A 24146-nucleotide genomic window follows, 5' to 3' on the forward strand; every position below is an offset into this window, starting at 1 on the left:
GTAGAAACCACCCTTGCTCCTTTTTATATTCCCAGCTTCTGCACAGTACCTGGAACATAGGAGGTCCTTAGTAAATACTTGTGAATGAATGAATGAGTGACCGAGTTCGTGAATTTTAAAAAGACTGTGTATTTGTGAGTGTCTTTCCAGGTGATCTCAGGCAGTGTTTCTAGGTATGAAAGGTGAGGAAAAAACGGCAGAAACCCAGATGGTGGTAGTACCAACCACCCCACCTAAATCCACCCCATCATTTGTAACTTCTCCGAAGTGCAGTAGATGGCACATTTGTCCATGGTTCTTTTCTTACTTCTCTTCTTTTGGCTTCTCACTATCTTTCTCTCTTTCCCTCCTTTTCTTCTTTCCTCCCTTTCAGTTCTCTGTTCTTCCTGTCCTCTTGATCCTTTCTGAATCAGCATCTTTAATGTACAGTGATCAACTTCAAGGTTATGCCTTTGTGTTGGAAGGGGCTGTGGAGATGGGGGTGGCAGGTGCAGGGTATCTGTGGTAGGTGCAGTGTCAAGATAGTTTCTGCACTTTCAATTCCCTTTCCCCTTCCTCTCCCTAAAAAACAAATAAGGGAAAGCATGGGGACAAAAGGAAAAGGAAAAAGTATATGTGTGCTGTCTATGGGCTCTTCTTCCAGATCTGAAATTGCCACTGAGAACAGTCTTCTTGATATATTGTGTGCACCTGCACCCTTCCATAGTCTTGATAACTGCATCCCTTTCTGGTGGCATGGAGCCAACCTTTGGGTCAGAATGCAGTGACTTCTGAAGGTAACTGTATGAGTCTACCCTCTAGTCATACATTCTTTACATGGATGCATAATTTGCGTACGTCCTCTTCACCTTAACTCTGATTCAGCTCTTCTTCTGCGAGACCACTCCCTCTTGTTCAGAGGTGTCTGTCCCTGCTCTGGAAACCTTCCTTGGTCTGTCTCCATCCAAAGGTTCTAGTGTTCACTGTATGCTATTCATTTGATATTTGCCATATAATAATCTCTTGACTTTTCTTGTTTTAGAAGAAAAACAATAGTCTTTCTTTGCACTGCTCACAGAAACAAGAAACACCCCAGACACATTGTAGGAACTCAGAATTCATTTGCTGAGTGAGTGTATGAGTGCATGTCCCCCTGGGAATGATTGGTTTGCTTTGAAAGCCCCTATACCATTAAAAACAGTTACTTTTAATAAGCACTTACTATGTGCCAGGTACTGAACTAAGCACTTTACGTGGGCTATGTCATCTCAGCATCATGTGAGGTAGGGACTGTTATTATCTTCATAGCTAGTAAGTGAGGGCACAGACATTCAACTCCAGCCAGTTGGGTTCCAAAGTAGATACTTGCAGTCCCCCAACCAAAGATTCCTCCCTAAAGGAGTCACATGAAAGTTGTAGCAACAAGCCAGTCACCCCAACTGGAGAAACAGCAAAAGATGTAGTGTGCCTTCTTCATGAGAATAAATGAGGCATATTTCAAGGGAAAAGGTTTTCCTTCATGATGGCTCTGGACACATCAGGTCACCTGGTTATTAGCTGTCTGTAATTATTTCATGTGCATTCATTTTGTTTACCCAAAAAAGACTACAGTAATTGTTATATAATAATTGTTTCCACATATTACCATGTATCAGGCTCTATGCTAAACATTTTACATTCAATATTTCCTTGAATCTGTGCAACAGACCTGAACATTGATATTACTACTATTCTTATTTTATAGGTGGGGAACTGAGGACTGGGAGGTTAAGTAAATTCCCAAAGTCATGCAGTCAATGGGTGTAAAGCTTCAGTCTCTCCTACCCCAAAATGTGTTCTCCTAAGTACTAAACCATTGAATTTCAAATTTCAGTGTGCATAAGCATCTCCTGGGGAGCTAGTTAAATGCAGATTTCCAGACTCCATTCTCAGAGATTCTCTAGTAGCTGTGAGATGGCATCTAGAATCTACCTTTTCAATAACTACTTATGTGAATCTAATGCAGTGTGTCCATGGCACACTCCACTACCATCTTCCCTCCCTGATGCAAGTAGCTGGAAGTAAAATCTTCTGTAGGCTGTTCCCAGATGTTGGGTTTCAACATGCTGACCGTGAGAGATGCAGGCAGTGCCTCAGATGTAGCATTCATGAGCTTGCCCAGCAGCCTCCATCATGATCAATATTTCAAAAGCCTGTGGCTCTTTCATAGGTATGGATTCTGCTCTTAATGCTCCTTTGCTCTCCTGTTTTGGGAGGCCTGGCTGGAAACATTAAAAACCACTTTATCCTTATGATTTAAGGTATAGCCTGATCTAAATATCCAGCTCCATGTTTCTCTCTCCCTGGATCCCACACTGCCTCCTTCCCCACCTCACCGAAACTGCCACCCAGACAAAATGCATTTCCAGTTCTAAGAGCCATAAAGCAAGCATGTAGAGCTTCACAATATCTTAACTTCTTCCCTGAAACAATTACTCTTTGGTTCTAAGAAGGGTAGTAGTGGGGAAATTACACAGTAGCCCTACAATTTCCTTTTGTTCTTCACCAGAAATTAGAAAGATTATTTGCAGGAGTTCTATATTGTGTCTATCTTCTTGTTAATTCAATGAATTCAAGCCAGAGCGTTGCTGCCTTTTTTGCCCCAAGGGACATCATCGCAGAATTTTGGGAACGTTTTGGCTGCTCCATTACAGGGCTGCTTTTTCCGTCCTTGCCTGTGTATCCTCTGGGGACCCGTGAGATGGGTGGTTCCTTCCCTAAGGGAGCTTTATCAATGTCTCTTTCAATATTAATGTGACACCTGCAGATGTGATGTTGAACAGCACCAGTTTGTTACACGGTGTAAAGGGTCGCATGACTTCCTGTGAATAACAGGTCCAAGTACGAGGCGCCATGTGAAGTTAACCTGGCCCCAAAGGAAGAGCATGTGTTTACTGGGATGTGTGAGACCCCTGCCCCTCCAGAGAGAGCAGTCTTAATAGCAAGTGTTTCTAGTCAAACAGTGAGCAATGCAGTGGCTTTGGACACTTGTATAAAGATGGCGAGACATGTTTGTACTAGAGTGGTGACTGCAAAATAGATTTTTGCTGACTGGTTTAGTGCTCTTTTGAATAATTTAATTTCTTAAAATATTGTCCATGCCATTCCCAGGCCCCTATATTGAAACACAAAATAGTGGAGAACTACTAGACCAGATTCATAGTTCTATGATCATTCATTTATCCATTCATTCAGAAATATTTATCTGACATCTATGATGTAACAGGCACCATACTAGAAACTAAAGCAAAGTATGGAGTAAAACAGAGTTCCTTTCCTTAAGGGACTTGCAGTCTGGTGGAGGAGGAGAGAGGTTATAACGCAATGTGCTAAGTGCTGTTTTTATAATCACAGCACACTGTGCTGCGGTAGCCCAGAGGAGAGGTTCTCAACCCAAACAGAAGGTGGGGGGAGGAGGAAAGAGATCAGGGAAAGTTTTCTAGAAGGACATTGGAAATGAGTATTTGGAGGCTAAAGGTATTTGGCAAGAAGGAGGGGGAAAGATCAAATAGGAGGCAGGAAGAGAAAGGATGAACGGTTTCATCTTCTCCAGTTGACAGTCAATCCTTGCCAGTTGTCTAGGTTTTACCACCTGTCAACTAAAACTTACTTGAGAGAAATCTCTCATCAAGAGGTTAATTGTGACACAGATTCCCATATCCACGGGAAAAATCCATCACCTGTGCAGACTGCTTCTTTTTTGACATCTGGAACAGTCCTGTCTGTTAGCAAAATGTGGATATTTGCAATAGAGCTATTTCCAGTATTCAGGTTCTGAGTTTCTTATCTTTCCTTGAATATCATCACTCTATATTTAAAACCTCTTGGAATTCCATTGCAAACGGACTAAGGTTTCTCCATCTCTCTTGGACCCCTATCTTCCTGGCACCCTAATCCTGAATTGAAGGTGTTCTCAGGGACACAGTCGTCATTCTTTCTTGCAAGCAGAATAGAATTCTCAGCCTGGGAAACCAGACACTCATCAGGCAAAATTCATGACCTCACACCGTCTGCAGTTGCAGCCCCTGGTTCTTTTTTTTTTTTTTTTTTTTTTTTCTAGCCCCTGGTTCTTTGTGTATTTCTCCAATGCCAGAAGGACCCCAAGGAGACTTCCTCTCACTCCCACCACTTTGACCCTTGTTCTAGCCTCTACCTTGGGATTCCTTCAATCTGTAGCTCCACCCAGGATCTCCTTCCTCGTCTCTCTTCTGCCCAGCCTCTCTCCTCCTCCCCTCCCTAACCCTGTTCCTTTTTGCTCTATCTCTATTCTCAGTTTGTGTGTGTGTGTGTGTGTGTGTGTGTGTGCATGTCTGCTGAATTTTGAGATTCCAAAGGGAAGGGATGAGGCTGCCTGGTGCCTGAAGAAAGTGTGAGCAGAGATAATTTCTGGATGACTCCAAACTTAACATGAATCTTAATTCTATATATATTTTAAAGATGAAAGCATAAATAAATTAATGTAGTGGTCAGCAGGAAGTAGACAAATCAAGTATCAGGGAATTTTATGGGAAGACATGAAAAACAGATCCAAGCCTAGGATCTTCTAGAATAACAGAGGTAAGATCTTCTTTTTGACCTCTGGAGATAATGGCAGGGAATTTTTGTCCTGGGTGTTTATTGCAGGTAGCTCTCTTCTTTGTTGATCATTATTGTGTTTAAGCCACGAGAGTTCAGGAGGAACCAAGGGCCAGAATCTAAGAGAAAGTCCATGTGAAATCCTGCAGAGCAGCTGCGGGCAGTTTGAGCAGTGATGCTCAGGCTCATCTGATGGGGGTGCTTTTAAAACAGCAGGGACCATATGCAGAGGCAGATGTCCCTGGGAAATGAAGTTGTTAAGTCCAGTCTAGGTGGTATGTGACTTTATGGCATCACAGAAAATGAGTGAGTGAGGCTGAGGCCACAAATTGTGTTGACAGTCTCAAACTGTAGGTGCTGTGAGCAGGACAGGCTGGGCCATCAAAGTCAGGGTGTTGCCTATGGAGGTGCACAGGCTGTGGAGTCAGATAGACCAGTGCTCCAATCTAGCTTCTGTACTGACCAGCTGTGACACCTTAGACCAGTCACTTAACTCCTCTGAACCTCGGTTTCTTCAAATGAAGGTGAAATCATAAGGTCTGCCCCTCAAGGTTGTGATGTTGTATGTGAAGCCCTAGGCACAATATCTTGACAAACCTGGCTTTCCAGTAGCACCTACTCTAGCCTTACAGGGCAGAGCCAGGTGAAGCATCAGAACAAGGGTAAGACTCTAGAAACTGGGAATTGACTTACATTTTACTTTGACGTCAACACATGTATTAGGTAACTACTGTGCATTGGACCTGTGCTAGTGTCAGAGACATGAAGACCAAGATAGCCTGGGCTCTTTCTCAAGAAAGCCTTCAGGCTGGTGGGGGAGAAAACACAGGAACGGAGTGGCAGTGCCACGTGGGGAGTGCTGTGAAGGAGGTGTACACATGTTGGGATCATGGGGACTGGAGAGGGGGGTCAGGGAAGGCATCCTGGAGTAGGTAGCCACTGAGCCTGGCTGGAACCCCCAGGGAATGGCTATGAGTGAGTTGTCACCCAGTTGTCTGCCATGGAAATGCAGAATAGCAAGGGGACTGAGCGAAGGGTGTCAGGATGGAGATGACCCAGTCTTACAGCTCCAGGACAGAGTGACATGTCCCTAAGGCAGATCACACAATTAAGACCCCAACCACTTGCCGCTACTTCACACTCACCTTGTCTGTCATTGACAGACCATTGGCAGCCTTTTCCATTGAGATAAATACAGTATGAGAGGGTAATTAGATTGACGAATTTCTCAGCCAAGGGAGCTCTCCCAAGCTCCAATTTCCCTATGGTCTTTGAATTCAAATTGCTTTAGAAGTGAGAGTTAGAGGGGACCTGGAATCAAGGAAAGGGAGTGGAAAGGAGAATGGACACAAGTCAGGGAGGGGACCCGGATAACATATACTGAACTCACCTAAGCTGAGCAATCAACTTTCCTCCCCACCCCCAGCTCTACCCGTCCATCATTGATTAATTTACTAAAACGTTTTAATACATTTTTGGGCTTAAATGTTAACACACATGAGTCATCATATTGGTTCTTCCAGGAAAGAGTGACCTCTGTTAGGTCATCTCTCACTTTCTGCATCTCAGTTTCTCCTTCTTTAAGATGGGAAATCTGGGTGACAACAATCTCGTTGGATTTGTCCATCTCTAATGTCTAGGACTGTGAGGTTTTGAGTTTCAGATAGCTGCAGATCCCAAGGGAACACAGACCCCAAAGGGAAGGATGGAGAGTGAAGAAGAGAAAGGACTTTTAGGGCAGGGGAATTTGGCCACTAGGGGAGCCACTGAGCAACTCTGCATTGTGCCAAGGCACCATGAGGTTTAGCAGCAGCCCTGGGGGCAAGTAGCTGTTTCCCAGGATTTCAGCGTGCTTAATTTGATATTCAGCCTGGGTGTGAGGATTCTTAATCCTTCTTACTCATATCTGTGTCCCCAGCATCTGGCACCATGCTTGGCACATAGTCTTTACTCAATAAAAGTTTATTCTTGCAGCTGAACCGAATACCCAGATCTCCCCGGGAGCCAGGGAGAGAGACACTGAATGGGGACAGAGGACAGTCCAATCTTGCCCTCTGGATTTCTCTACAGATAACTAATCTTATCTATTGTGATTGATTCTTATTAGTTTTCCTCTCAGAAGTTTCACTTATTTCCAGTCCTGCAGACACCTCCCTTTCCTGCTATATCCTGAACACCTTCCCTCTTGGCTTGAGGTGGAGGTCTTCTCCCTCCTCACACTACCGTCTGCCTTCTTTGTGGCTATGGAAAAGTAGAGGAGAAGATTCACAGTGTGAGTCAGCTTGTTAGTATTTATCTTCAGCTATTTTCATGCTTCCTAAGTTCAGGCAGGCCAGGTTCCAGAGGTTCAAAAACTGTTGCGTGATTGACAAATCTATTTAGAACTGAGATGCAAAAGTCAGCATGGGTCAGTCTCTACGAGGAGAGTGATCTTGATGATCTGCTTGTGGGAAGGAGATCTTTCTTTCCTGAGCAGGGAAATGGAAGGATAAAAATCCCCTTCCCCCAAGGAGAGAAAACATGTGGCTGAAGTTCTTTATTGAGGTGCTCGAATTCAGAAAACCTTAATGGCATCCGAGATAGCAACCCTGTACTGAGAGCAATGATGACCAGGGGACCCTCTCATTCGGAAAGTCCCTAACCTCTATTACACTGAGGTAACTTTTGGTAAATTTCACATAAAATATACATCAGACCATATTCTTGAAAGGCAGCCAGGTGTAGTAAGAAAAGCATGGAATTTGAAGACATAAATTTATCTTCCGGCTCTGTTACTTCTTAACTCTGAATCTCTTTCCTTCTCTGTCAAATGGAAATAACTGTATCTATGTTAAAGTTATTGTGAGAATTAAAGAAGAATATTCATGTATTAATTCAACAAATATTTATTAAGCACTTCACTTATTGATCAGGATAAATATTTTTTATGCCTCAATAGATAAGCCCCTAAATCTCAGTGGTACAACACAACAGAAGTCTGAAGAGTCTGATGTACAGTGGTCAGGGTCCTTCCCCTTCCAGTGGCTCAGGGATCCAGGCTTCCTCCATTTTGTGATGCCTCCTCTCATCAGTTACTGGCCAAGTTTGCTCAGGCAGGGGAAGAGAGAAATGGTGAGGTAAATTGCCTCTTCCATGTCTTGGACCAGAAGTGACACATCATTCCTACTCCTGTGTTTCCATTTGCCAAAATTTAGTCATAAGCTTCCAATTTCACTCCAAGGGAGGACGAGAAATGTTCCTCCATTTTAGCCCAGGAAGAGGAAGCTGTGTGGAGAACAAATAGCGTTGTCTCTGTCACAGCATCTAGTGTGTGTCAAGAACTATACTCAATGACAGAGACACAGAGATAAGCAAACACAGTCCCTGTACTCAAAGACAACATAGTCCAGAGAAGAAAGTGCCAGCACTGTTAGCTCTTAGGATAATAAAATTCCCCCTTTATTTCTGTAATTCTACATTAATTCAATTCAATCCTGTATTCAATTAATTCTGTAATTTCACCACAATTATTATTATTCACTAATGTGAGTCATTCCCATCTCCCTCCATTGATGGTAAATCCCTAGGGCTGGATCTATGTGACTATGTCTAGTCACCTGTCAGTCCCCCATGTAACCTAATGGAGTACCAGGTAAGTGGCAGAGCTTGCTTCCCCCTATATTTGTTGAATGTGAATGTTACTTTTTTTTTTTTTTTGCGATACGCGGGCCTCTCACTGTTGTGGCCTCTCCCGCTGTGGAGCACAGGCTCCGGAAGCGCAGGCTCAGCGGCCATGGCTCACGGGCCCAGCCGCTCCGCGGCATGTGGGATCTTCCCGGACCGGGGCACGAACCCGCGTCTCCTGCATCGGCAGGCGGACTCTTAACCACTGCGCCACCAGGGAAGCCCTGAATGTTACATCTGTATCTTTTTGCTTCTTTCCTTCAATTATATTTCTCTTCTCCCTCTGCTCCAGAGCTTCACCCGGGTTCCACCTTGCCCAGACAGACTGCCACGGGCTAAAAGAGGAGACACCTTGTTCCTCAGCCCAGCTTCTCGTATGGCATCTCAGGCGGTGCCCTTATCCTGGATCCGAGAGAGATGAATCACCCCCCTCTCTTCTCAGTCCTCTCTCCCTGCTGGACTCTTTCCCGGTGACTAAGCATGAGATCAACCATGGGAGAACTACAGGGGTTCTCGGGAAAGGAACTGTCCACAGTGCTGACCGGCAAAGGCAGGATGAGAGATGACAACGGAGGCTGTGGTCGCTCCAGGGAATCGCCCGAGGCAACCTCACTGGGGTCCTTCCTTTGAGGTCGCCGCTGACACCCCTCCCCCCAGTCCCCACCCTGCGGGGCGGCGTGGGCAGCGCCCCGGACCCTGGCCCTTCTCCTCTTGCTGGACAGCGTCTGCGGTCCCGGCCTCGGCTCCCAGCTCTTATGCTCCCAGCAGCCAGGTCCTGCCATGTTGGTGAGCAATAACGAATTCAGCCTCCCGTGTTCATTCTTACTCTGCACCTTTAATCAGGAGTGTTATCCGCGGCTCCTGCCCAGGCCTCATTTAGATTTCTTGTTTGTAGCAATAATACCCTTTTAATATGCTAAATGAGCGAGCAAATGAGCCTTCCTCCACTCGCGAGGTTTTTAAAAACATCCCTTCTTTCGTGGATGAAGGTCATTCTTTTGGTAGATTAATACTTAACTAGGAGGCCCTGTTTATTGTCTGGGGTCACTTCAGCGGCTGTCACAGCGTATTAAAGAGCGCAGGATTGCCGGCGCTGGAACAATGCCGCTGGGTGGGGACGCAGGAGGGGCGGTCCGTGCCCGATTCCCTTCCCTGGCTCTCATTCCAACTCCGCAGCCAGCCGTTATTAATACTTTAATTTGTAGTGCATTAATGAATTCTAATCCCCATTATGTGTGGAGAGAGCGGGCCTTCAGCAGGCCCTGTGCAACCCGAGTGCGTCCTGGATGCGGAGAGGCAGATTCACCCATCGATGGCACTGACCGGGGCAGGGGCCCCGCCTCTTGCCAAGGGGCGGGCGGTGGGGGGGTGGGAGATGCTGGATCTGGAAAACTCAGCAGCAGAGGGGAAAGTGGACAGGGGCAGAGACCTCTGGATAGTACTGTTTGAAATTTCAGCCCCACAGTGCCAGCTCTAGCTTTGAGCTTCCCAGTTATCAATTTAACCCATTCCTGCCTCAAAATTTTCCTCCTCTGTATATAAGAAGAGTACCTGCCTTATAGGGCAGGCATGCATACTACATGGGGGTAATATATGTAGACTGCTTAGGGCACATAGCAAACACTTCATAAAGGTTAGTTATCATTGTTATTCCCTCACCAAACTTACCCCTGCTTGAATCCCCACACGGGTAAACTACAGAGAGTGGTTCCTTCCCTTTTCTGTCACACTTACACTTGCCTCCGTGAGCCCTTCTCTACTTCTGAAAGCACCTGTTTATGAGTCTGACTTTTCTAGGAAAACAAATCCCCTTGAGGACAGGAACTATGTCATTCTTATTTTTATGCCCCGCCTCTCCAGCATTTAATAGCAGTGCTTGTCAGAAAGCAAGTGCTTCATAAAGGCTGGTTGTGTAAGCAATTCAATAAATGAAGAATATAGATTGGTCTTTCTCCCTGTTTCAGGACCTCAGTCTTTCCACGGGCCCTGGGAAGACAGTTTGCTGAGGCCACGAAGCTCTTTCCTTGGTGTGTCTCGTTGTCACTGACCCAAACTTGGGTTGCCTGTGTTGCCTGTGTGCAGCAAAGCCAATCCATTGACACTGGGTTATGGTGAAGCAAAGGGCAGTGTTTATTTCAGGGCACCAAGCAAGGAATCCAGGGCAGCTAGTGCTCAGAACACTTGAACTCCCTGATGGGTTTCAGGAAAGCATTTTTAAAGGCAAGATGAGGGAGGGGCCTCCCAGGGTATGTGATCAGCTCGCGCGCAATTCTCTGATTGGTTGACAGTGAGGTAACAGGGCGGTGTCACATGGGAGCCAGGAGGCCTGGGGACTACGTGCTCATGGTCATCGAGTAGTTAATGTCTTCCATTTGGTGGAGGTTTTCGCATCTGTAAAACAACTCAGGAAATGTGCATCAGATACTATTATCTGGGTATTCCAGAGAGGAGCTAAAGCAGACGATATGGGGGAAGGGTCTGTTCTGGGAAGGCCCCATAGGGTCCTGCTTGTTACATAGTTTTCACCCATCCAGAACGCCTGGCTCAGTCCTCCTGCCCAGGGAGACTTGCTGGGCTACTCCAGTCCGCCCTCCCTCCTCTGAACTCTGAGCCTGTTTCCTGAGCCACACAGTGGTATCAGTCTGGTACTGCTCTTGGGCCACACAGTAGCTTGGAGGCAGGCCTTGGGTCTCATCTTTTACCCATGTGCCTCTACCTGGTGACCTGGGCTCAGTTTAGACCATAAGCAACGTGAGGGCAGGGACTATACATCACACTTTTTACATATCTCTCATCCTAACCCCCTACGAGTGCTTCACTCAATTCAGAAAATAATAAGAGCCACTATTTATGAGGCTTTACACTGGGTCAGGCCCCATGCTGGGCACTTCACTGCTTCACTCAGTAATAAGTATTCCAAAATCTTAGAGCCAGAAGAAACATTAAAGGTCACTTGGAACAAATACTTAGGTTTTTATTGAGATGCCTGAGGCTCAGAGAGGTTGGGGATTGTTCAGAGTTACTCAGCTCACCTGTAACTCAGCCAAGTGCTCAAAGCCAAATTCTTCCCCCATCCCACTGCCCCCTGAAGGGGCCCCTGGTTTGATGAGTCAGGCCGTGCTACTACAGGAATGGAACCAGATGGAACTAGAGGCTGACACGGGGTCCGCAGCTGGATGGGCCAGGACTCCCAGGGCCAACCCTGCCTGCCTCAGGGCCATGAGGATTTGAGTCAGAATCGCTCTGTGCTCTGGACTCCCTGGAAGAAGGACTAATTATACGGCCTCCCAGGGCCTCAACTCAATTTGGCAAGTATTAATACTCACTGAGTATCTGCTCTGAGGTGGAGAAGCCCCCAGATGAAAACCAGAGACCCTGATTCCAGCCCCATCTCAGAGACCTGCCATCGAGGGTTCTCACATGTGAGTTGTGAGTTGCTCACTTGCACCACAAGGGGTTGGCCCATTAGGGGCTGATACTTAAATTGGAGGCCCCATGTGACTTCCTGACCATACTGCCCAACTTATCTGTGACCACAGGCTCCCTGAACCCCCTACCAGGCCCACCCAGAGAGCCCCCCCATAGATTCCAGCACACACTTCTCTCCCCCCTCCTCTTGGTGTCATCTCAGGACCCAGGGTCCAGTTATTTGGAAGGGAAGCAAACACTCCTTGTGTGTTACACACTCCTGATGCCTTATACACCTGCCCAAACCTCCAGCTTGTGGGGACAATGAGCCGTGGTCTTTCATTCATGTGAGAAGTTTGTTAGACTCAGGCTTCGTTTTCAATGGTACCAGACCAACAACTTCCTTGGTCTTCTCTACCAGACTGCGTCACAGCCCAGTGTGCCTCATCTCTCCTCTTGCCAGAGATGTAATGGATCTGAAGTTCAGTGAATCAGAAATCAAAAGGCAGAAGAGGAGATGCTAATGGGTTGTGCTCTGCAGAGGTGATAGGCTCTCTGGCCAAGTTGCTATCTTGCTCTTTCCTGACGTATCAGTGTGAGGTCACCCAGCCAGCCCTGGCCTCCACCTCGGCTCTTAAAGTGCTCTCAGAGCCAACAGCTGTCTTGCCTTGGAGGATATGCCAGGTTTCAATCTGTGTGTTTGTGTGGGGATGTTGGGGGAGCAGGAGGGTGTAAGAATATGAAGAATGTGTGAGTGGTGTGTGTAGGTGACATGTGGGGATCTGTATGCACGAGTCCATATGAATCATATATGTGGTAGGTTGGCAAATGTGCATATCGTGAATGGAAGTTAGTTATGTGTTCATTATTGGGAGTGTAGGAAAACTGTGGGTATTTGAATATGTGTGTAATGAATGCACCTTTAGTGTTAAGTGAGTGCTTGAGTGTATTTAATGATATGGATGTGTCCATTGACCTGTTTGAGAATTTTTGGAATGTTTGTGAATGGGAGGTGGGTGTGTGTTTTGATAAGTTGGGGTTTAGGGTCTATGGGAGTGGTGTGTGTATGAATAAGTATAAGTAGGGCTTAGCTGTGTTTGTATGAATGAGTGTGTCATAACTTGGGTATTAGTTGGGGTTGGTTTATGAGTTTGAGGACCTCTATGAATTGTGAGTTTGTGAATGTGTGTAAATAGCAACGTGTGTTATGTATATCAAGGGTATATATGAACAACTTGTTAAGATGGACAGATACAAGTGTTGTGACTATGTGTACCAGTGAAAACACCTGAAGGTGTTAGTGGAGTGTGTTCATAAGTGAAGGTGCAGGGGCATGAATGAATAAGTGGATGATTGGATCTGTGGGTAGAAAATATCTTGAGGGTTTAGTATATATATGAATATGAAGGCACAAGTGGTGTGTGCTGGAGCCGGTTTATAGTGGCCTGTGAGAGCTATTGTTAAACTTAAGCATTATGTAAGCTGGTTGTTAAAATTGGCCATTATTAAAAATAAAGTTGTATGTACTTACAATGACATAAATTATATAAGAATGAAAATAATAATTAAAACTCATCCCTTTGTAATTATTTTACATTTTATTCTTGCCTGCACCTTGAGGTTATTTACACCTATTCTGTATGGTGGAATGGGGTGTTGCCTGTCCTCTCTGCCCAACTTCAAGTTCAGTGACATCTATTGGTAGCTTGAAATTGGCCACAGTGGGAGTATTTACACCATAAAATTTGCAAATGCTGCCAATCAGGACATTTTTTACCTGGAGAGCTGGTTGTTAAACATTTACCATTATACAACTATATATGAGTGAGAGTGATGGTTGGGGATTATTAAGACAGGATTTAGACGTGTGTGTGTGTGTGTGTGTGTGTGTGTGTGTGTGTGTGAAATGGTGGATAAGTGTTTGCAAGTATGATGAATAAATGTATTTATTGCTATATAATTGTAAGTATGTATGATAGATAAGTCCAGGTAACTTTTAACCTGAGATCCGTGGATCTTTAAGGGGTCCCTGGAAAGAATTCAGAGGGTCCATGAACTTGAAGGGGAAAAAGAAAATTAAATCTTTATTTAATTCCAACTAAACTAACTTCTAGCTGAAATGTGGCATTTCCTCCAATATCGATGTAGGCAACAAGCCACGGTAGTACTAACAGTGTCTATGATTTTATTACCAATAGAAATCAGATATTTCATATTATTTTACAGTTCTTACAGATATATAAAAATATCGTTTATAGTCTCTACATCATTAGTTATAAAATCCATCATTAGATATTATTTAAAGCTTTAATAAAAGAGCACAAATATTCCCAAACCACAGATTCATTTCTAAAATATTTTGAAAATGGAATTTCAATATAATTATTTTCCTTTGTAATTCTATGTATATGATTTTACGCATTTAAAAACAGTTTTCTGAGGGGGTTCATGGGACCCATCAGACTGCCAAAGGGATCCATGGCATAAAAACTCATTACATGGATGCTATGTGTGGATTTGGTTAGCAGATCAATGAGTAGGGTGCTTGTGTGTGTGTGTGTAATTGTGTATGTGGTTAAGAGTTGGGATGTGGGGATTTACATGACTTGTAGGCATTGCAAGTGTGGGTAAGTGGGAATGGAGGTAGTTTATGATCCAATCCCTAGAAACAGATTCCTCCTTTTTTCCAGGGAAGACCTAGGGAGCCTGTGGTGGTGGGTGAAGGGATGGAGAATATTTTATCAACAGTGCACACAAGCTGAATTCTAAACCTTTTCCTTCTAAGATAGAATTACACCTCGGTCCCTTTATGCAATTATTGTTAGCAGAAAATAGATTTATTTTCTGAATGCTGGTTGCCTTACTGAGTATAGATGGGCTGACAATCCTTACCTGACTCATGGAAATTCTTGTCCCTGCAGACAGCGTCACATCCCAGCGGACACAGAAGTTTGACCTCACCACTGACCTGTTATTTTATTTGTTTATCTCCAGACACACTAACACCCACTTTGGCGTACCATAGTTTGCCCTCTTTGGCATAGCTAAATGCACTATAGTCTTGCACATGCTCCTGGGCCTTCCTTCACATGATGTCACCTCTATTTGATCACCTCCACAGTTCTGCTTCCTGGCTGAGGTATCTGGGTTCTGCCAGGGAACAGCCTTGCCAGCAAAAGGGAGGAAGAGGGGAAGGTAGAAAAAGAAAGGGAGGGCAGAGGAGGGGCTGGGATTGCATCAGGGCCTCCTGCTCAAAGAGTCCAGGCCTCAGAGTAAAGGCTCTGAGTGGGAGCCCCTGGCAGACCGCCCCTTTCTTGACATTCAAAAAAGTTAATTTCGTTCTGGTATTTATTTGCCACCAGCCTCCCTACCTGAAGGGCGGGACAGAGCTCTTCTTCTCTGGACTCCCAGCCCGCACCCTTCCTCCAGGTAAGATGCTCTCAAACTCCCCCAAAAGATAACCAGTGGACCTTCCCATAAGCCCTTGGAGAAGATGAAGCTCCTCAACCTTTTTAAATTAGGTCTCACAAGGCATCCTCAAAAGCTGCTCGAACCCCAAATCCCTCCTGCTTCAGCTTAAGCCTCTTGATCAGCCCTTGGAGGAGAGAAAGCAAAGCTGTGTGATCTTTGAGTCTTGGGAGACAGCAGCGAGACTCTGCTGAAACAAGTGTGAGAGCGGCACTGGAGCCTGACCTTGAGAGGTCTCTGCAGCCTAAAATGGTCTGTGCTCACCTGTGTGGGGTGAAGGATGTGACCTCTGATTAGGCACACAGTTTGGCTGCCCCCATGTTTGTGCCCTTTGTGGGAATGGATATCTGATGACCCCAGAACTGTGAGCCAAACTTGGGTCAGGATCCTACAGGTTGCTAAGCACACAGCAATGCTTCAGGCCTCTGGACATAATCTTACCTAGGAGCAATGACCAGAAACAAAACGGAAAGGGACCTCATACACTGACTATGAGACTCCTTGGAGTCCACTGTCCATTATTACATACAAAATTGCTCTCAGATTGAGATGGTTTCGGAATCTACAAAAGGGACCTTTCGGGCTTCCCTGGTGGTGCAGTGGTTGAGAGTCCGTTTGCCGATGCAGGGGATGTAGGTTCGTGCCCCGGTCTGGGAGGATCCCACATGCCGCGGAGCAGCTGGGCCTGTGAGCCATGGCCGCTGAGCTTGCGCGTCCGGAGCCTGTGCTCTGCAACGGGGGAGGCCACAACAGTGAGAGGCCCGCGTATCACAAAAAAAAAAAAAAAAGGGGACTTTTCTTGGGGACAAGAATTGCAACCTGCCTTGTCCTCCAAAACTGTTCAGGTGGATTGCAATGCACTGGTCTGATTCACACAGCTTTCAGTCTGTGCTCCACACACAGTGAGGCTGATAACTATGAGTGAGGCACTTGAAGCCAGGACTATGTTTTCAGTTTGTCTCCAACACAGGACTGAACTGGAGAAGGCCTGACTTCTAACAGTGCCTTCAGACTCACCAGATGCTGCTGGTTAGAAAGGATTCTCTGTGCCCTTGTTCTGAAATTTTCCATTGAGAAATCCTGGTGAATTCTCTGAGTATTCCATCTCAGGGTTGAGAGGACAAGTTTTGCTGAGTGGTCCTCATTCAAAGCCTGACATTCAGTGAGATGGAGATGAGGCTCCTCAGTTTCTGATAGTTCTGCTTTGGCCAGATGGAAATGGTGGGAAGATTGTTAGAGAAGCCAGAGTGCCAAAGGATGGGAGCTCAGGTGCCTGGGGCGATGGGAGGGGCACCTGGTGGCTGTGGGTACTTTCTCATTAATGGCATGTTTGTATCTGTGTTCTCACTTCCTGAGAGAAAGCACAGCTTTGCATTTTGAATGTGAGATTCCCCAAACATTCGCCTGTCTCCATCCTCTTTGGGATAGCTAGCCCCCCACGAGCTACAGCTACAGACTGCTTGTTACTTGCTTCATTCCAGAGGAGGCAAAAGCTCTGAATGAAATTTCTCCATGTCCTCATTCCCACGGCTGGGCTGCAATTAAGTCATCTCCTAGATCAAGGCCAGAGGCATTTACCTACCCACCACCACTGTGCTGTCCCTTTCTTGCTCACAAAGTAGCCATGTCACAGTTAAAAACATAGGCTTCTAATACCAGGATCATCACTTATTATTTGTATCACTTTGGCAAAGTACCCAACCTTTCCAAGGTTTAGCTTCATCTTTTCTACAATGGGGATAATGACAACACCTTTGTCACATGATTGTTTCCAAAACTGAGGCAAGCCACGTTAAGACAATCAGCCCAGAGCCTACACACATCAGTCTATAAACACTGTTGGTGGTGGTGCTATTGTTGGCATCCTCCACTCTTCTTGGACCTCAATCCTTTGTCCCACTGACTTTGCGGGTTTCCTCCAGGCTTCTGCTCCATTTTTTCTTTGCGGGGAAAAGTGTAGAGACAGGAGCAGTGTGGGATAGCATCCCAGCAGGCAGTCTGTGGAAAAGGGCTGTGCTTTGCCTCGAGGTATCTGTCTCATCAGCCCTTGCAGTGGTCAAGGAGGCTTGAGAGGTGGCCTCCACCTTGAGCAGCTACTTCTGGTTCCTCAGGATGCTGCCAGAGCAATGGCGCCTGGTACGAAAATGGCTGGGAAACACCCAAGTTAGGGAATGTTGCCTCTACAACCACAAAATGTTCATTCCAGGCAAAAATTAGGGCCCATGCCGCCTAAGCAGAGATCAGTGTCTCAGGAGAGGGACCTTTTAGAGTCTCGTGGAGTGAGAGTCTCATGAGTATGTTTATGTTAAGGAAGGGGTCAGAGCCCGTGGGGAGAACACTCCCACTTGAACTTGGATGTTGCCATTTTCCACTGGCCAGAGTGCTGCCCTGACGTCAGGTTTTCTTTGCCTACATTCTTGCATGGTCTCCCCTCCATTCTTTCACATCCTTCTAGTTCCACCAAAGCTTCCTTGTAGATAAACCACCCTTTCTTGGTTGTTAAAAACGGGGAATCCTGATAATACTACCTAGCTTATTTTCTCTCAGATTACTAACCAGCCTTTGCAGGTGGCCCTAGGTTCCTGAGGAACACCTCTCACTACAAGGCTCTTCGGGAGTCTGTGAGAACATCCTTAACACCTGCAACAACCCCTGCCGAGTGTTCTTGACCGTGTCTGCAGAGAGATGTCAAACAAATCTCCTTCTAGTCACACGTGATTAATGGGGGTGAAGAAACCGCAAAGGAATACCCCTCACTGATGCAGTGAACGGCTCTCTCCTGGTGCAACAAAGCAGGTCTTCGTGGGGTGTGGTCAGGGACCCCTGTGTGTCACATCTCTCTCCTCTTACACATCTAAGAAATGTGTTCCAGTTGAAGCATCACTCAAAGTAAAACAGGATCCCCAAATCTCCATCTCATAGCCATTGGGAAAACAGGACTTTGCAGATTAAAAAAAAAAAAAAAAAAAAGACCAAACCTAAAAACGAAGAGGAGCCATCCAAAACGTAAGAACTAATCACTAAATTGGAGTGAAGGAGAAGAAATCATTTTTACTTGCAAAGAAAGAAGGACTTTCCATAGCTGGTGAGAACCTTCTAGAATTCCTTATTCCAGGGGTTGGCTTGCATTGAAGATTTAAAGATGTTGCAGAAGAAAAGTCAGTGAATTTTACAAGGTCATTAAGCAGAGCTGTTTTTCAGCCAGCATTTATTTAACATCTAATACATGTCAGGCAGTTTACTAGGCACTTAATATTCTTGGTCTGATTTATTTTTCACAACAACTCTGTAAGTTAGGAACTATTCTATTCTCATTTTATAGATAAGCCTCATACAGGTTAAGGAACACGTCTAATTGAGATGCACCTTGGGTATCAAACTTATATCTGTCCAATTCCAAAGCCTGTGATACTTAGACTATTCTATATTATTTTTCTAAGACAGACAAAAATAACATGGAGCAATGGCTTATCTTTGTAGGCTGATATCAGATAGAAGGTCAAGATTGTAATTCACTTATTCATGCTTTCATGCATTCTTGTGTTCATTCCTGTAACAAGTATTTAGGGAGTGACTGCTCTGTTCCAGGCACTGTGTGCTTGGTCAGAACGTGTCCCTTGGGTCTATAGTTTAAAATGAGTCACTAGGTTAATACCTATTATAAGGAAATATTTTGCTTCCATATGACTTCTATCAAGGTAATAGAAAGCAATAGATAAAAACAGCCAGAGGGGCTTGTGTCCTAACCTTATTTCTATCTGCCAGATTATTTCAAGTTACAGCAGCAGTATATCTTCTAATCAGTGGTGCCACCTCCCCTCCCCCAGGGGATTCTGGTGTGGTTGCCATGGTTTTCTGTTATCTATCCCAGGAGCTGATCCTACTTTTCCAAGCCCACATGTGTGTACCAAATCATTTGCATATAAATTGTCTTCCCCTTGTATAGTAAGGAGCATGAACTACCCATGACCCAATCAAAGCCAATAGCTCATCCATGTACTGGAACCCATCTCCTTATTCCTATTCAAGAACATTTGTGCAATAACCATCCTCTCTTTTTCTTGAAACATCATTTTTCTCTTCTCTTCTGGATCATTTTTATCAGCTTTTATCCATGCTATGAATTCTCCCATATTAAAAACAAACAAAACAAACAAACAAACAAACAAAAAAATTCCCTTGACTCTACTCTTACAGTCACCTCCATTTCTTCCCTTGTCTTTACAGCAAAATTCATCTGAAAATTTGCCAACATTCACTTTCTCTAATTTTTCCTCCTCCCATCTCTGTTTAGCACACTCCAATCAGGATTTTTTCTCCTGCCACTTTATCAAAACCTCTTATCAAGATCACCCTAAACATAATGCCCATACTTCTCATACTATTTGACCTATCAACAGTAATATTTGACCCAGTCAATCCCTCCCACTTGAAATACTTCCTTCACTTGGCTTCCAAAATACCATATTGACTAGTTTTCCTTTAAATTTTCTGGCTGCTTTGTCTAAAGTTACTTTCATTGATTCCTCTTCATCTACTCAACCTCTAAATGCTGGAGCTTCTCAAGGCTCAGTCCTTGGCACTCTTCTCTTTTCTAGCCATACACACATTGCCTTGGGAAGCTCATCCAGTCTTGTGTCTTTAAATATAATCCTCAATGCATTCTTTCCCCTCTGCTCCAGATCCAAACATCCATTGCCTACTTGACCTACTGGAATGAACTATCATAGGCATCACAAAGCCAACATGTCCGAACATGAGCTCCTGACTTCATTCCTAAACCATCCTCTCCTGTGCCTCCTGCATCTCCATTTATGTCAATTCCATTCTTCCCATTGTTTTGGCTCAAAGTCTTGGTGACTCTCCCCTTTCTCTCACTCACCACATCTGATCTGCCAAAATAATCCTCTCATTCTCAAAATATACTCAGAAATTAATTACTTCTCAGCACCTCCACCATCACTACTACCTTGGTCCAAGCCACCATCACCTCTTGCCTTAATTATTGTATTAGCTTCTTAATTATTTTTCCTGATTCTGTTCTTGGTTCTTCATGCATTATTTTCAACACAGCAGTCAGAATGATCTGCTCAAAACCCTCTGATGCTTCTAAGGCTTCAGGGTAAAAGCCCAAGTCCTTCCACTGACCCAGAGAGAGAGCCCAGCACAATCTGACTCCCATTTCCTCTGTGACCTCATCCCCTACTCTCTGCTTGTTAACTCTGCTCCAGCCACACTGATCTCCCTGCTGTTTGTTAAATCTGCCAAGCCAACTCGTGCTTCAGGGCCTTTGCACTAGCTTTTCTATGTAGAATGTTCTTCCCCCAGGTATCCCCATGGCCAGCCCCCTCACTTCCTTTTTGGTCTTTACTCAAATGTCACTTTTTCAGTAAGGTTTTTTTTAGACTATCTTAAATGTTATCCTCGACTGGCTAATTTTTATATCCCCATTTCCTCCTTTATTTTTTCTCCAAATAACATCTACTATATATTTTACTTACTTGTCTTGTTTAGTGTTGGTCTATCCCAATAGAATGTAAACCCGGTTAAAACCACAGAATGTATGTTGAGACTAAGTAGAGTGTAGGTTCTTCTGTCTTGGTACAGAAAGAATTCAGCGAGAGGCAGAGTGTCAGGTAAGGAAAGAGTTTATTATTATAGGACACTTGTGAGTGATACAAGCGGTCGGGCAAGGGAATGTGGCCCCGGGGGACTTAGTGGGCTGCAGTTTTATAATCAAAGGAAAAGTGGGGAGGGGGGGAAGACCACCTTCCTCCTCACTTCCATCATGAGCTCCTCCTCCACATCAGGCAGAGGAGTCTCCTTGTCCTTACATGGTCAAATTGGGACTATCATGGCGCAATGGAAATGAGCAAAAAGGTGGTAACGTATACTAAAATATCATAAATCATCTCAGGTTCCAGTATAATGTCACCTTTTTCTTTTTATTTATTTATTTATTATTTTTTTAAACATCTTTGTTGGAGTATAATTGCTTCACAATGGTGTGCTAGTTTCTGCTCTATAACAAAGAGAATCAGCTATACATATACGTATATCCCCATATCTCCTCCCTCTTGCGTCTCCCTCCCACCCTCCCTATCCCACCCCTCTTGGTGGTCACAAAGCACCGAGCTGATCTCCCTGTGCTATGTGGCTGCTTCCTACTAGCTATCTACTTTACATTTGGTAGTGTATATACCTTTTTCTTATATTTTTAGAGCCCTCAGAGGAGCATGTGCTAGGAATCATTAACTTGCTGAGTTCACTGGGCAGGATGTGAGTCTCAGTCCACTATTGTTTTACTGTTTTGGGGCATGTCTCATGCTTCTGTTACATGGTTTTGTTGCTAAGCAAGCCTGCTTGGTTTTGTGGTTAAGCAAACCTGCTTTCTTGGATGATCATTAACTTACAGGCGTCTCCCATACTTTTTCCTTTACTTATGATCCCTCAGTGGGTTTAACTATTTAATAACCTACTTTGTCCCTTACTCTGTCCCTATCACAATGAGGTTGGGGATTTTTGATGATTCTATTTATTACTGTAGTTCATCACTTAGAAGAGTACCTAGTATGTAGTATATTCTTAAAAGTACTGAGTGAATACATTGAATATTGAGAAAAGGAAGAAAACCTAGACCAGAGAAACTGCTTAGCCTGCAAGAGAAACCTGAAAAACACCAAAACATAGAAAAGCCATTCCCAAAACCCTAACACTGAGAAGTTACTAGATACTAGGACTTAAACCTCTGAATCTTGTCCATAAAGTGCTTAATAAAGTAAAATATTTGCTATTCTCTTCTGGGGACTAGGAGGGGAAAAATTGCAAATATTGCAGAAGTATAAGGTGAAGGCCAATGATAAATTAACTAGGATATTGCTTATCATGCTCTGAAATCAGCAATAATAAAACACAATACAAGCCTTGAGTCAAGTGTCATCAGGGACTCTCATCCACCCAAGCTTTTCCTAGAGGCAACTTAGTGCTGCTTCTTCTCCCATGAAAACATGGCAAGTGTTTCCGTGATACACACTTCTTAGCAACTTACCTAGGAAGCTTGTCCGTGGGATCGCATGTTGGAAGAGGTGATAAAGCATAAGATTGCACACAGTATGGGAACTGACTTCTCTTCTTAAGGGTGACTTTCACATCAAACAACAGACCCATCTGCCAAGCAGATCTGAGAAATAGGTGCTGACTGTGAAGACTTTTCAGCAGCAAGGCGGGTCTTGTGTGGGGAGCTAGGAGCATGGATGGTGAGAAAATGAAAGTCAAAAGTGTGTGTAAGTGGTTTCAAGGGTGCAGATGGGCTCTGACCCCCAGGCTTTGCCTTTAAGCAACCCCTACCCGACCCCACATCTTGGAGCTGACAGTCAACAAAGGGAAGACTTGTATTACAGGTCCCTTACCAGCCATCATCTACACACCATCTACACACGTCTACACCTCCCCACACTGGCTCTGGTCATCTCCTAATTCTCAGCTCCAACTCACCATGTTAGCCCTGGTCCTACACTTTGTATTTGCTGGCTGCCCTTGATTTCCGGTTTCCACCTAAAGTGGAAAGGACTGTGTAAGTGCTCAAAGTGCTGTGTAAGGACTTTAGTTCAACCCTCCCAGCTGGATCTTTCCATGCTTGCCCCTGAACCTAAGATACCCCACTCCCTCCCCAGCCCGAGAACCCGTATTCCCACAAGCCAAAGGAGGAGGAGGCCAGGCCAGGTGATTTTCTAGCAGGGTTTTGTGTGCGTACCTTTGGCCGGGAGAATATGTAACTCAGACAGCCAGGGTCACCTCATCTCATCAGCATCTCTTTGTTCTGTGTCTAATTCAGCAAACTCCATGGCAACTCAGGACCTGCCTAGCTTACCTGACCTTCCCCAACCTCACTGCTGACAACTCTCTCACTTAGCTGAGTGTGGTGTGAGCCAATAGCCTCCTTTGCTTCCTGCATCACGCTGCAGTGAGTGAGGGGAGCCTCACTGGACAAGTGAATTGGGAGGGAAACAGAGAGAGGAGATCCAGGCCTGGAGGTAGAGCAGCGGGGACGGAGTCTCTGCTCTTACAGGAGCCCTGTTTTATAAAGCTGTGGTTCAAGTGGAAAAAGTGACTGCTTTTTGACTCTTGCATTCTGTAAGAATCTGACATAAAGCCTATTTTAGTTTGGGAGCAACTGGCACAGTGGGTTGATGTTCGGGCCACTCACTCAGGATACCTCCCAGCAGCTCAGTGTGAGAATACATCCTCTATCTTTCCTTACCATAACTCAGATGGACACTTATATGTGGTTTTGAGACTTTCCTCCGTAAACTAAGCCTTCTCTGGCCATGACAAATACCTATAATATGCTAACTGGAAGATAGCAATCAGCTATTTCATAGGCTCACTGATTTATGCTGAGTTTTTATCATTATTTTTTTTCATAATAAACATTTTTTATTGTTTTACTACCCTTTTTATTCTTATTTCATATGTGTAGAGTGTTGGATAACTTTCAAAACACTTTCTCATAGGCCATCCCATTTGGCTCTCACAGAGGTCCTGAAAGGAAGACAGTGAAAGGTTGGTGGTGGTACGTGTTCTCCTGAAGGGGAGTGAGTCAGAGCAAAGTGCTGAGAGGCTAAAGGATCTGGGTGGTGTCAGGATGTGAGCCCAGGTCCCATGGCTCCAAGTCCAAGGCTTTCCCTCTTGTCTGGTTCTGGTTTTGTGCCCTCCTTGTGTTTCAGGAGGAAGTTTGACCTGCAGGACCTGTGAATGTATACAGTAATGAGACGAGTGGTAGCAGGGCTCTGACTACCATGCACAATGTTCCATTGATGTCAAGAAGCACTGGTGTCACCCCATCCCTACTCCTTTTTCTTGAATAACCTCCCCCAGGCAGAATCGGTCTCTTCTGCCTCTATTCTCCCATACCATGAAATTTAAAAGTGCTACGAAAACACTTATAAGATTGTAGTACAGATTGGTGTAAAAGGGTGGCTTGGCTGAGACTAGAATATGACAACTTTGAGGTT

This window comes from Mesoplodon bidens (genome assembly GCF_964165515.1).
Source record: "Mesoplodon bidens genome assembly, chromosome: 7".
Classification (NCBI taxonomy): Eukaryota; Metazoa; Chordata; class Mammalia; order Artiodactyla; family Ziphiidae; genus Mesoplodon; species Mesoplodon bidens.